The sequence below is a fragment of the Oreochromis niloticus genome, linkage group LG22 (genome assembly GCF_001858045.2).
Source record: "Oreochromis niloticus isolate F11D_XX linkage group LG22, O_niloticus_UMD_NMBU, whole genome shotgun sequence".
In the NCBI taxonomy this organism is placed as follows: Eukaryota; Metazoa; Chordata; class Actinopteri; order Cichliformes; family Cichlidae; genus Oreochromis; species Oreochromis niloticus.
In genome coordinates, this window is record NC_031985.2 from 37,901,340 (window position 1) to 37,911,410 (window position 10,071).

The 10,071-nt window shown below is 42.8% G+C and overlaps 1 protein-coding gene across 2 annotated transcripts in view; it reads right to left on the reverse strand.

Moving 5' to 3' along the window:
• mgat1b (alpha-1,3-mannosyl-glycoprotein 2-beta-N-acetylglucosaminyltransferase b) overlaps window positions 1-8,253 on the reverse strand; it is a 15,685-nt gene extending 7,432 nt beyond the window's left edge. The window contains exon 1 of one of the 2 annotated variants that reach the window (XM_003458517.5): window positions 6,501-8,253. The gene's annotated coding sequence lies outside the window, so the exon portion shown is untranslated. Of the gene's footprint in view, window positions 1-5,847 lie in introns of both variants that reach the window. The other variant, XM_005463609.4, reaches the window with a different exon arrangement.
• Between the last annotated feature and the right edge of the window lie 1,818 nt (window positions 8,254-10,071).

A 10,071-nucleotide genomic window follows, 5' to 3' on the forward strand; every position in this document is an offset into this window, starting at 1 on the left:
CAGGTGCTAAAAAAATAAACCTTAGACTCAAACGTTAGAACAGGCTTTCCCCGCAGCACGCTGTGTAATAAATACAAAGAAAACGGCGGCCGTTACAACTTATGTCTAAAAATGTATAGTTTCATGCATCTGTTAAAATACTGGACTCCAGCTACATGACGCGCAGCTGGAAACACTTCCCGCAAGTCGAGCTGCCCGAGATTCACAGAATTTACAGAAAATGTTACATTTTTGTGATTTATATCGTTATCGGACGATAGAATTCTTATATCGGGATATGAGATTTTGGTCATATCGCACAGCCCTAGTGGATATTATACATGGTTATGCTCAGGATATGTCGGCCAGTTTCCACTGGAAATGCCTTTTGGTTAAACTGTTAAATGTTTATATAGCTTTAATGCACATAAAAAACAGCTGCTTGTTTAAGTGAAAATACATTGATGGGGTTTTTTTGCACTAATAAAGTTGTGAAGTTGTAAAGTATTTTGTCTCGCATCAGTTATATCGTCAGTTATATCGTTATCACAAATTTTCAAAAATATATATATCGTGATAAATATTTTTGGCCATATTGCCCTGCCCTAGTGGGGAAAAAACCCTTCAAAACAAGCTCTTCTTTTAGATTCTTGTAATATGAGCAAAAGACACAATCATGTAGTTGGCTAAACTGATGTTTTAGGGGCTGTCAACATGTGAAACTGACCTGTACACAAGTTCAATTGGACACAAACAAACAGTATTCATAAATTAAAGACATCTAAAACTAAATGTCCAGTCCAATAAACCTGAATGTTGACAAGCTTTTTCTGTTATTTCAAAGTAACAGAGGGATACATTTAGTAAGTGAGTGAGCGGATGAAGGTCACTTCTTAGCATTAGAAACACCTAAACCAATTAGCGCTGACAAACATAGACCTGTGCTCTAACAGGATGAAGCCAGTTCTCCAAGGTAGCAAAGAGGTGGGTAGGTAAAGGTGCTACCCATTACTGTCACATTCTCAGTTTACCCCACATTTGTTCCAGCCAAACAAGTTAAAGTGCAGCGCCATACCTGCAGAGTGAGAAATGGTTATGGTTATTGGCCACGTGCACTCCGTCAACAGATCCAAACTTACTACAGTACAACACAACAGACTCTTCTATTCACTTTATATTATACTGGATTTTCCCCCTTTAGTGAGCAATATTGATTTTCAAGATGAAAAAACTATAGTTACTGAAGACCAGTTTCTTAAACTGTCATTTATCGTTTGATTCTTTATGATTGAACGGTTGTAATATTTTCTAACAGGCAAAATGCAGGAGGCACCGTAGAGGTTGGGTGTATTGTCTGTCAAGCAGCAACCAAGGGCAGGGCCCCTGGAGGACCGATCCCCGGCTACCGAGGCTGGAAATGGGGACGTCACCTGTCTGATGGGGAAGGAGCCTGAGTTAGTGCATGACGTTGAGAGGTACTGGCTAGATACAGTCGAGTTTACTTCAACGCACAGCATGAAACAAAAATTCAGGTGGGAGTTTGGTGAAGCCATGGAAAAACGACTTTGGAAAGCGGTGCTCTACCGACAATGTGTACAGTGCAGGTGAAGTGCTGCTGACTTCAACTGATGATATTGTCGGGGGTTGGAATACTCGGAGGACCTCCTTAATCCCACTGAGACGTCTTCCGTAGAGGAAGCAGAGTCTGGGGATGACCTACGCATTACTGGGGGTGAGGTCACTGAGGCAGTTAAACACCACCATGGTGGCATGGCCCCTGGGGTGGATGAGGTTTACCCTGTGGTCCTCATGGCTCTGGATGTTATAGGGCTGTCTTGGTTGACATGTCTTTGCAATATTGCATGGAGATCTGGGCTGGTACCTTTGGATTGGCAGACTGGGGTAGTGGTTACCATCGTCAAGAAGGGGGACCTGAGGGTGTGCTCCAACTATGGTGGGGATCACGCTCATTAGCCTCCCCGGGAAAGTCTATGACAGGATGCTTCATCAGGAACTCAATGGAGATGTCGCGAACAACACTAGAAGCCAACTTCAAGCCAATAGCACAAGTCACCATCAAATGCTTTGTCCTGTCAAATGCTAGGCCTGAACCCCCTCAGTGAGATAATTGACAAGACTGGCTAAGGATACCAACTACGGAATGGAGCATGCCACCATCATTAGCCACCTCGTCTACATGGATGACATCAATATGTATGCAAGGAGTAAATGATCAGTGATCCACACCACCAGGATCTACAGCAATGACATCCGAATGTCATTCAGACTGGAGAAGATGGTAACAAAGAGAGGGAAGGTAATCAGAAGTAAGTGGACCACATTACCAGAAGGCAACGTTGCAGACATTGAGGACAGCTACAAGTACCTGTGAATCTCACAGGCAGAGAGTAAGCAAAGTCCTGAGGAGTCAGCTGAATGGGAAGGACAAGATCCGGGCTATCAACACCTACGCCCTGCCCATGATCAGACACCCCTTTTGGATAATATGCTGGCCAAAGGAGAAGATAGAAGCTACTGACATCAAGACAGAAAGCTCTTCCTCCATACATGGAGGGTTTCACCCCAAGTCCAGAACCCGGATACTGTGTGCTAAGCGGAAGGAAGGTATGCTGGGGACTAGTCAGTGTCAGAAGTGTCAAAATGGGAGACGCCCTCTAGGGTGGTCGAGAATGACCGAGCTAAGATCCTGTGGGACTTCCAGATACAGATGGACAAACTGGTGGTGGCTAACCAACCAGACACAGTAGCGGTGGACAAGCAGAGTAAGACTGCTATAGTGATAGATGTAGCGATACCGAATGACAGCAACATCGGGATAAAGGAACACGAGAAGCTGGAGAAGTACCAAGAGCTCAGATATGTCTATATGTGTTTTGTCTAAATGTTAAAATTACCTATTAAAAGAATTGTATTGGAGGACTTTCAGCTACGTGGCATGTAAAGACATGACAGAATGCAGTGACAACCCTCTATAGAGCTTAAAATACTGTCACAATATTCGGGGATTATACTTTACAGTACTGTAGGGTTTTTGTTCTGGAAACATGTTCTGGAAATATATAAACTATTCCTGTAAATCTCTCATGAAATTAGAAAATGAGTGTATTAATTGACTAATGTAAACTTCTCTCATGTTTCATTTATCTTATTTCCTTCAGTAACATTTATATTTATTTCATTTCAATTTAGTTTTGCTTTAACTGTATAAAGCACTACAACAATTTTCAAACATGCACAGCAACCCTAACTTTTTATAACCAAGGTGAACGTGAGAACAACAGCTGGAGACAGCTGGATCAAGATTTAGAGTCTATTTTGGCTGCCAGCTAGTTAGTACTAATTCTCTTTCAAACTGCATTTTAATCTTTTAAATCTTAACATTGTACAGCAATACTGACCTTGCGAATTATAGGCCAATCTCTAAACTTCCATTTTTATCTAAAATATTAGAGAGAATTGTCCTCTCCCAACTACAGGCCTACTTAAACGCAAATAACATTAGTGACAAATTTCAGTCTGGTTTTAAACCTCACCACAGCACTGAAACGGCATTGCTGAGGGTAATCAACAATCTTCTTTTAATTACCGACTCAGGTTGCCCTGCCATTTTAATTTTATTGGATCTCTCCGCTGCTTTTGATATGGAAGACCATAAAATTCTTTTAGAGAGACTGGAACATGTTATAGGCATCAAGGATTCTGCCCTTAACTGGTTTAAATCCTACCTCTCGGGTAGGACTTTCTCTGTCAGGATGGGCTGCTACTCATCCGGCGCTGCCCCTCTTCGTTGTGGAGTACCACAGGGCTCTGTGCTGAGCCCTCTACTGTTTGCCTTGTACATGCTACCCCTGGGTTCTATCTTTGACAAATATCAGATCTCCTACCACTGTTATGCTGACGACATTCAAATCTTTTTCCAGTTGTCTGATGACCTGCCAACTTCATTGAATCGTTTGTCTGACTGCTTGAAAGAGGTCACAGAGTGGCTGTCAGCCAATTCTCTCATTTTAAATGAGAAGAAAACTGAGATTATGGTGTTTGATAGTCACACTCCTCGAGACCAGCTAGCTGCCCGATTTGGTCCCTTTGCTTGCTTTCTTACAGATACTGTAAGTAATCAGGGTGTTTGCCTGGATAGTTCATTAAAGCTGGATAAACAGGTTTCATCTGTGGTTAAATCTTCTTCCAATTGTGCCAAATTTCAAAGGTCAAACACTTAATTCCGCACAAAGATCTTGAAAAAGTGCTACATGCCTTTGTGACCTCCATATTAGATTATTGTAACTCGCTCTACTTTGGACTCCAACTTGCTCACCTCTCTGACTTACATTGGCTGCCTATTCAATTTTGTATTGATTTTAAAGTTCTGCTGCTTACTTTCAAATGCCTAAACAACCTTGCCCCTGACTATCTCACCGACCTCCTCAGTCTCTATACTCCCAGCCGTTCTTTACGATCTTCCGGTCCGTTACTTCTGGCCCAGCCCAGGCACCGCCTGAAGACTAAGGGTGATCGTGCTTTTGCCTCTGTAGCACCAAACCTCTGGAATAGTCTTCCTGCTACCATTCGTGCCTCTGACTCTATTCAATCCTTTAAAGCACGCTTGAAAACTTACCTATTCAACCTGGCTTTCCCGACTCGCTAATTCTCACCGCTCATCAATTGCTGTATCGCTACTCATTTCTCCGGATAATCATGATCTCTCCCCATCCCCACTTACTAATGCTTTTTGTTTGTTTTTTCTACTTTCTCTATTTTACCTTGTTTTAATGACTTACTGTTCAGTGTAATCATTTGCCCTTTTTTTTTTTTAAATTGTGAAGCACTTTGGTATACCCCCTGGTTTTAAATGTGCTATATAAATAAAATTGTATTGTATTGTATTGTATATATGTTGTGATTTTCTGTAGTAGTGATTAAGTCACTGTTAAATACATTTGTGTTTATAGCTTTTTAAAAAGTTGTCCATCTGCCTGGGACTAGAGCTGAAAACCAGCCTGTAATGGACTAGACTGGTTCTTATACAGTGCTTTTCTACTACACTCGAGCAGTCAAAGTACTTTATACAACAGTCCTCATTCACCTATTGCACACAAGCACTTTCTATTTTTTTTTTTTTTTTTTTTTTTTTACAAACATTGACTTCATCAGAGAGCCACTTGGGGTTCAGTATCTTGCCCGGGGACATTTGACATGCAGACTGAAGACTAAAGCAGCCCTGGACTGAACTACCAGTCTTCTTGGATGAGTGACGAAACATTTTTCCTACTGAAAAGTCCAGATGAACAGAATGCATTTTGGGGGATTTGAACATGTATCAAGACATGTCTCTGCCTCATTTTTGCAATACTGTCAAGAACTCGTGTATGAAAACAGTTTGCTAAGGAAAACTCGATCAAAGACGCCCACCTATCTGCAAAACAAACCAATTTAGAGTTCAATGCTGTCTGGACTTGATAATGGGGTTAGAGGTAAGGTTTGTCTCTTTGACTCTTCACCATTGCAATCTGAAGCTTTCAATCATGCCCTCTAGGTACTTCTAACAGCACTGTGACATTAGATAGCTATGAGTATTTTTGATTCCTATAATAATGATCTCTGTAAGTTTCTCTGTGCTAAATATTCCTGAGACTACTTCTCAGATGACTCTCTCTGTGTGTTTAATATATCAAGCAGCTTAAATATTTGCAAAAGACAGCTTATTAAAGAAAGGGTCAACAGTCCCGGACAGTGTCAGACATCATCAGCTCAAATGAAATTAAAAAAGCCTCAAATTTGAGAGAACAGACAGACACAAACTGGTCAGAGAGACTAAGCCCAGCAAGTTAAACTCACTGCCAACTGTACCTGAAGTCGTGGTCCTGTTCAGTCATGCAGGGCTTTAAGCTGGCAAGAGGAGCCGAGCAGAAGAAGAAACTGTTGCTCCCGTCACAAAGTGTACCAGCTGAAAGTCTCGGTGAATCCCCTCCTCCCTCCGCCAGCCGACGTGGAGCTGACTGGTAGGATGACAGAGAGCAGCCTGCGGCACGAACCTACTGAAGTACCGGACACGGACCGGGCTTACCGGTGTCCGGCTCACATGATTCCTGTGAACTGGGGACTGGCAGGGAAGGACTGAGAGGGCAGCCGACGCCTCTTAGTTTGCCAACACTACAAGCTTGTTGTTCTGCTTTCAGCTGACTCGTCCACTCTGCACACAGCAGCTGTCTGTGTCGCTGAACTGTTCGCTTCATATGCCAAGTGTCGCTGAAGCTGAGTTCAAGCACAGGACACGGTATGTGTTAAATGCAGCAGGGCCGTGCCCAGTGTCTGTCCCCTCTACAGCGGTCTCTGTGCATCACACACATACCGATCATCCTCACGGCCGGCTAACCACTTCACTTGCGCTGACGTGCTGTTAGCAAGCCGGCTAACGCCAAATAGCCAAAATGATAGCGTTTTAGCTGAACAGCTGCCCCAGTCAACGACAGGATGCAGCGGCAGGATCCAGGGTCACTCACCTCTCTCATCCCGTGCTGGTCCGCTAAATGAGGCTTGCATTTCCAAATGAACTGAGGCTCATCGAGCTGCAGCACTAACCGGCTAGCTGGCTAGCTAGCTGACGTTAGCTTTTCGAGCCCCTCTAATTTGTACGGTGTGACATTAGCAGCACATTTCTGAGTGGGTTCACAGAGGCCCCAGTATCACCTTCTGCACCTTATCCGCCTCCTGTACCGTCATCTTCCCGGCTTCGTTCCCGTATCCAGCGCCAGCAGCTGCCTATGTTAGCCGGCTACAGTGTCTGCTCCGCAGCAGGGGGCAGACTGCTGGCGGTCTGTGCTCCACGGTGAAACTTTGCAGAGGGAAGCGCTTCTCCGTGTCCCTGCAGCCAGGGACTTCACTTACTCCACAGACTACTACCTCCCATGTGTGTTGATGGCATTTTTCTTTTGATTGCACAAAACTACACTTCCGGATTGTCGACTGGTTTAGAACCGAGTTGACCCGAACCGAGCCGAAGTCTAATCCCTGACAAAGTCACATCTTTCCAGCTCACAAAATCACTTTTCTCTGATCATTCCAATCTTCACTTGTTGCCGCAGGTTTTCTTAGACACTGCTTTCATAAATGTTAAGTGAGGCACAAAAGGTAAAGATATAGTTCTTGCTTTCGTATTTCTCTACCCAAGAGCAAATCATTATCTATGTTTTGGAAGGAAGGGGGGCACTTTTTTCATTTGACCCGTGTATCCCAATCAGTCTATGTATGACTGAAGTGCAGGCTCTCAGCTTTAAATCAATAAGTTTAACAAAATGTTGCAGCTCTGTGAATGACAACATTTTTATAGTCCCCCAAGAAACATGGGAAGAGAAGATTATGGAAAAGAAAAGAGTAGGCATTGTTTAAACATATTAAATATGTTTCTTTAAGCAAACAGTATTGTTAAAGTTCTTCATGACTGGGCCAAGTGTCCTCTTTTTTGGAAATCAAAATATGGTCACCCTAACTGATGATGTGATTGCCGACAGAAACAGCTAAAGGATAAACTGTGATGAAGCCATCATTTCATTTTCATAACTGCTTATCCAATTCAGGGTCCATCCCAGCTGCCACGGGGCAAGAAGGGTCCACTTGCACAGGTCACCAGTCTATCACAGGGATAACACAAACAAACAGCTCTTATTAGCACAGATGCATTGTGTGGTGGCATGTTTAGGTCAAAAGCCTCTGAAGTTACCGACTAATAAAACTAGGAATCTCTGTTCTTCATCTTAACAAATGTTCATCTCACCAGTTATACCGACGGTCCTCTCTAAATGTTAAATATTATAGTTATGAACAGTTAGTCAAACCACTCGAATTTTCCACTTTGGTCCCTATTGGGAATGAGAGTGCTGGTGTGTAGCTCTTGTAGGTTGAGGATAGCTTGGTATATTAACTGCAGCATAGCACAGCATTTCACCGGGTATAACATGGTATTTTATACCTCTGGGGTTGATCATCCAGTCTGAAAAAAACATCTGTAGAGTTTATTATCTGGACACGGTGACAGTGTAAAGACAACCTACGACTCTGATTTGCAGACCAAATTTGGGAGCCGTTTTAACAGCTTTAATAGTTCTCGATGAAAGAGTTGGATTGGGAGGAGGCTGCACTTTGGTGATATTTATGAGAGAACGGTAATATCCGTCACAATAACAATAACACTGGATGAAAGAGGACAAATGTGGCTATGCTATGATTGTAAAATGATGGCTGTAGGTAGGGCAGGGGTGTCGAACTCTAGGCCTCGAGGGCCGGTGTCCTGCAGGTTTTGGATCTCACCCAGGTCAACACACCTGAATCAAATGATTAGTTCATTAACAGGCTTCTGGAGAACCTCAAGACATGTTGGGGAGGTCATGTAGCCATTTAAATCAGCTGTGTTGGATCAAGGACACATCTAAAGTCTGCAGGACACCGGCCCTCGAGGCCTGGAGTTCGACACCTGTGCTGTAGGGCAAACACTGTAGACACAGGAGCAGTTGAAAAACAAAAACCTGTCACTATAACCCTGTTGATCTTCTCACTGAAACCACAGACACCATTATAAACACTGAAATGGTTGAAAAAAAGCATGAAACCTAAACTGGAACTGAAGAAAAACTATGCAAGATATCAAAAAGACAAGCTGAATAGTTAAATGTCTTGGCTTCATTTTAAAGATTGAATGGTGTCTGTAGGTGAATATATGTGGAAGTAGTTAGAGTTAAAAGAAGAGTAAGTCTTCCAGATTTGAAGAGTCTCTCCACTTAAATACATTATGTTTGTTGAATAAAGCTGAATATTTTTAGAAATATAAAAGTTAGAAATGAGGACAAATACAAGCACACATGTCCAAAACAAGAGGAAACTAATGATACTTGAAGGAGCTAGCCGGTGAAAAGTGTATGTTACCTCTCCCTCTATAGCTGAAAAGAATCCCTATTCATAATTTGTGGACTTACCGATTTGTTTTTGGTGTAGCACCTCTTTTTATTTAGTCTGTATCATGAACTTCTGTACCGACATCTGAGAGCCAGCAGGGCTCAGCTGGGTCCACAGAGTTGTGGGCCATCAGCACTGAAAGCCCATGGATCCCCGAGCCTCCATCTGCTGAGAAGCAGCCCCAGGACCTCACTATTCAGCACTGTGATGACACAGATGGCATGTTACAAACAGCGGTTTTGGAGCTAAGCAAACTCACCCAAAGCCCAGTCCTAACTTTTTTTTCCCACTTTTCCACTGAAATATATTCCTTTTTCAAATATCTTCAGGACCTGACAGAAAGACTGTGGAATGGGTATTTTATATGTGCAGTACAGAAGAGTCTGTGGTTGGAGGGCTTCACCCCAGATGTGGGATGTGTTAGAGGCACGGCAGAAGCATATGTGTTTGAGATAAAAGACTCCGTGGATGTTGAACAGAGTCTTAGATATTTGTAAGATAGTGTGACCACAGTGAAAAGCACTAATGTGCATAAGTATTGGTTGAGGCATACAGACAATTGTTTGTAAGTCCTCCCAACCATGGTTTGTTTTTCCAGCTGTGTGCTGTACCTCTGTTATACACAGAAAGTAAAAACGTGCATCCTTTCCTCTAACTCCTGGCAGGCCTCCTCTTTCCTGAAGATGTATTTTAGGAGCGAAGGCATCCTTCACCATGACATACTGTCACAGTAAATCATTGCACTTTTTTTTCCTTACAGTTTTTGTGTTTGTATGTATATTTTATTTTAATATGAGCGGTTTAGTGGCATTTCCTTGGCGCACAAATTAAGAGAAAGGAGAAAAGCTTTATCACTCCAGGAGGATGGTTCACCTCCACAGACACAAAAACACAAGTCTTGCCCTATCAGAAGTTCTTTTGTCATTCTGTAAGGGTGTAGTGTCATCAAGGCAGCGCTGATGGGACTGTCACTACAGTAGATCTGTCCAATGGAACATAGCACAGCTGCAAGGTTGTACTGCCCTAATTTGGACCCACACTGTCAGCGATCCAGGAACTGCTTAGTTCAGTAGTTTGGTGTTCCTCATGCTTGTATGAATCATTACATTTGTTTACTACACTGAT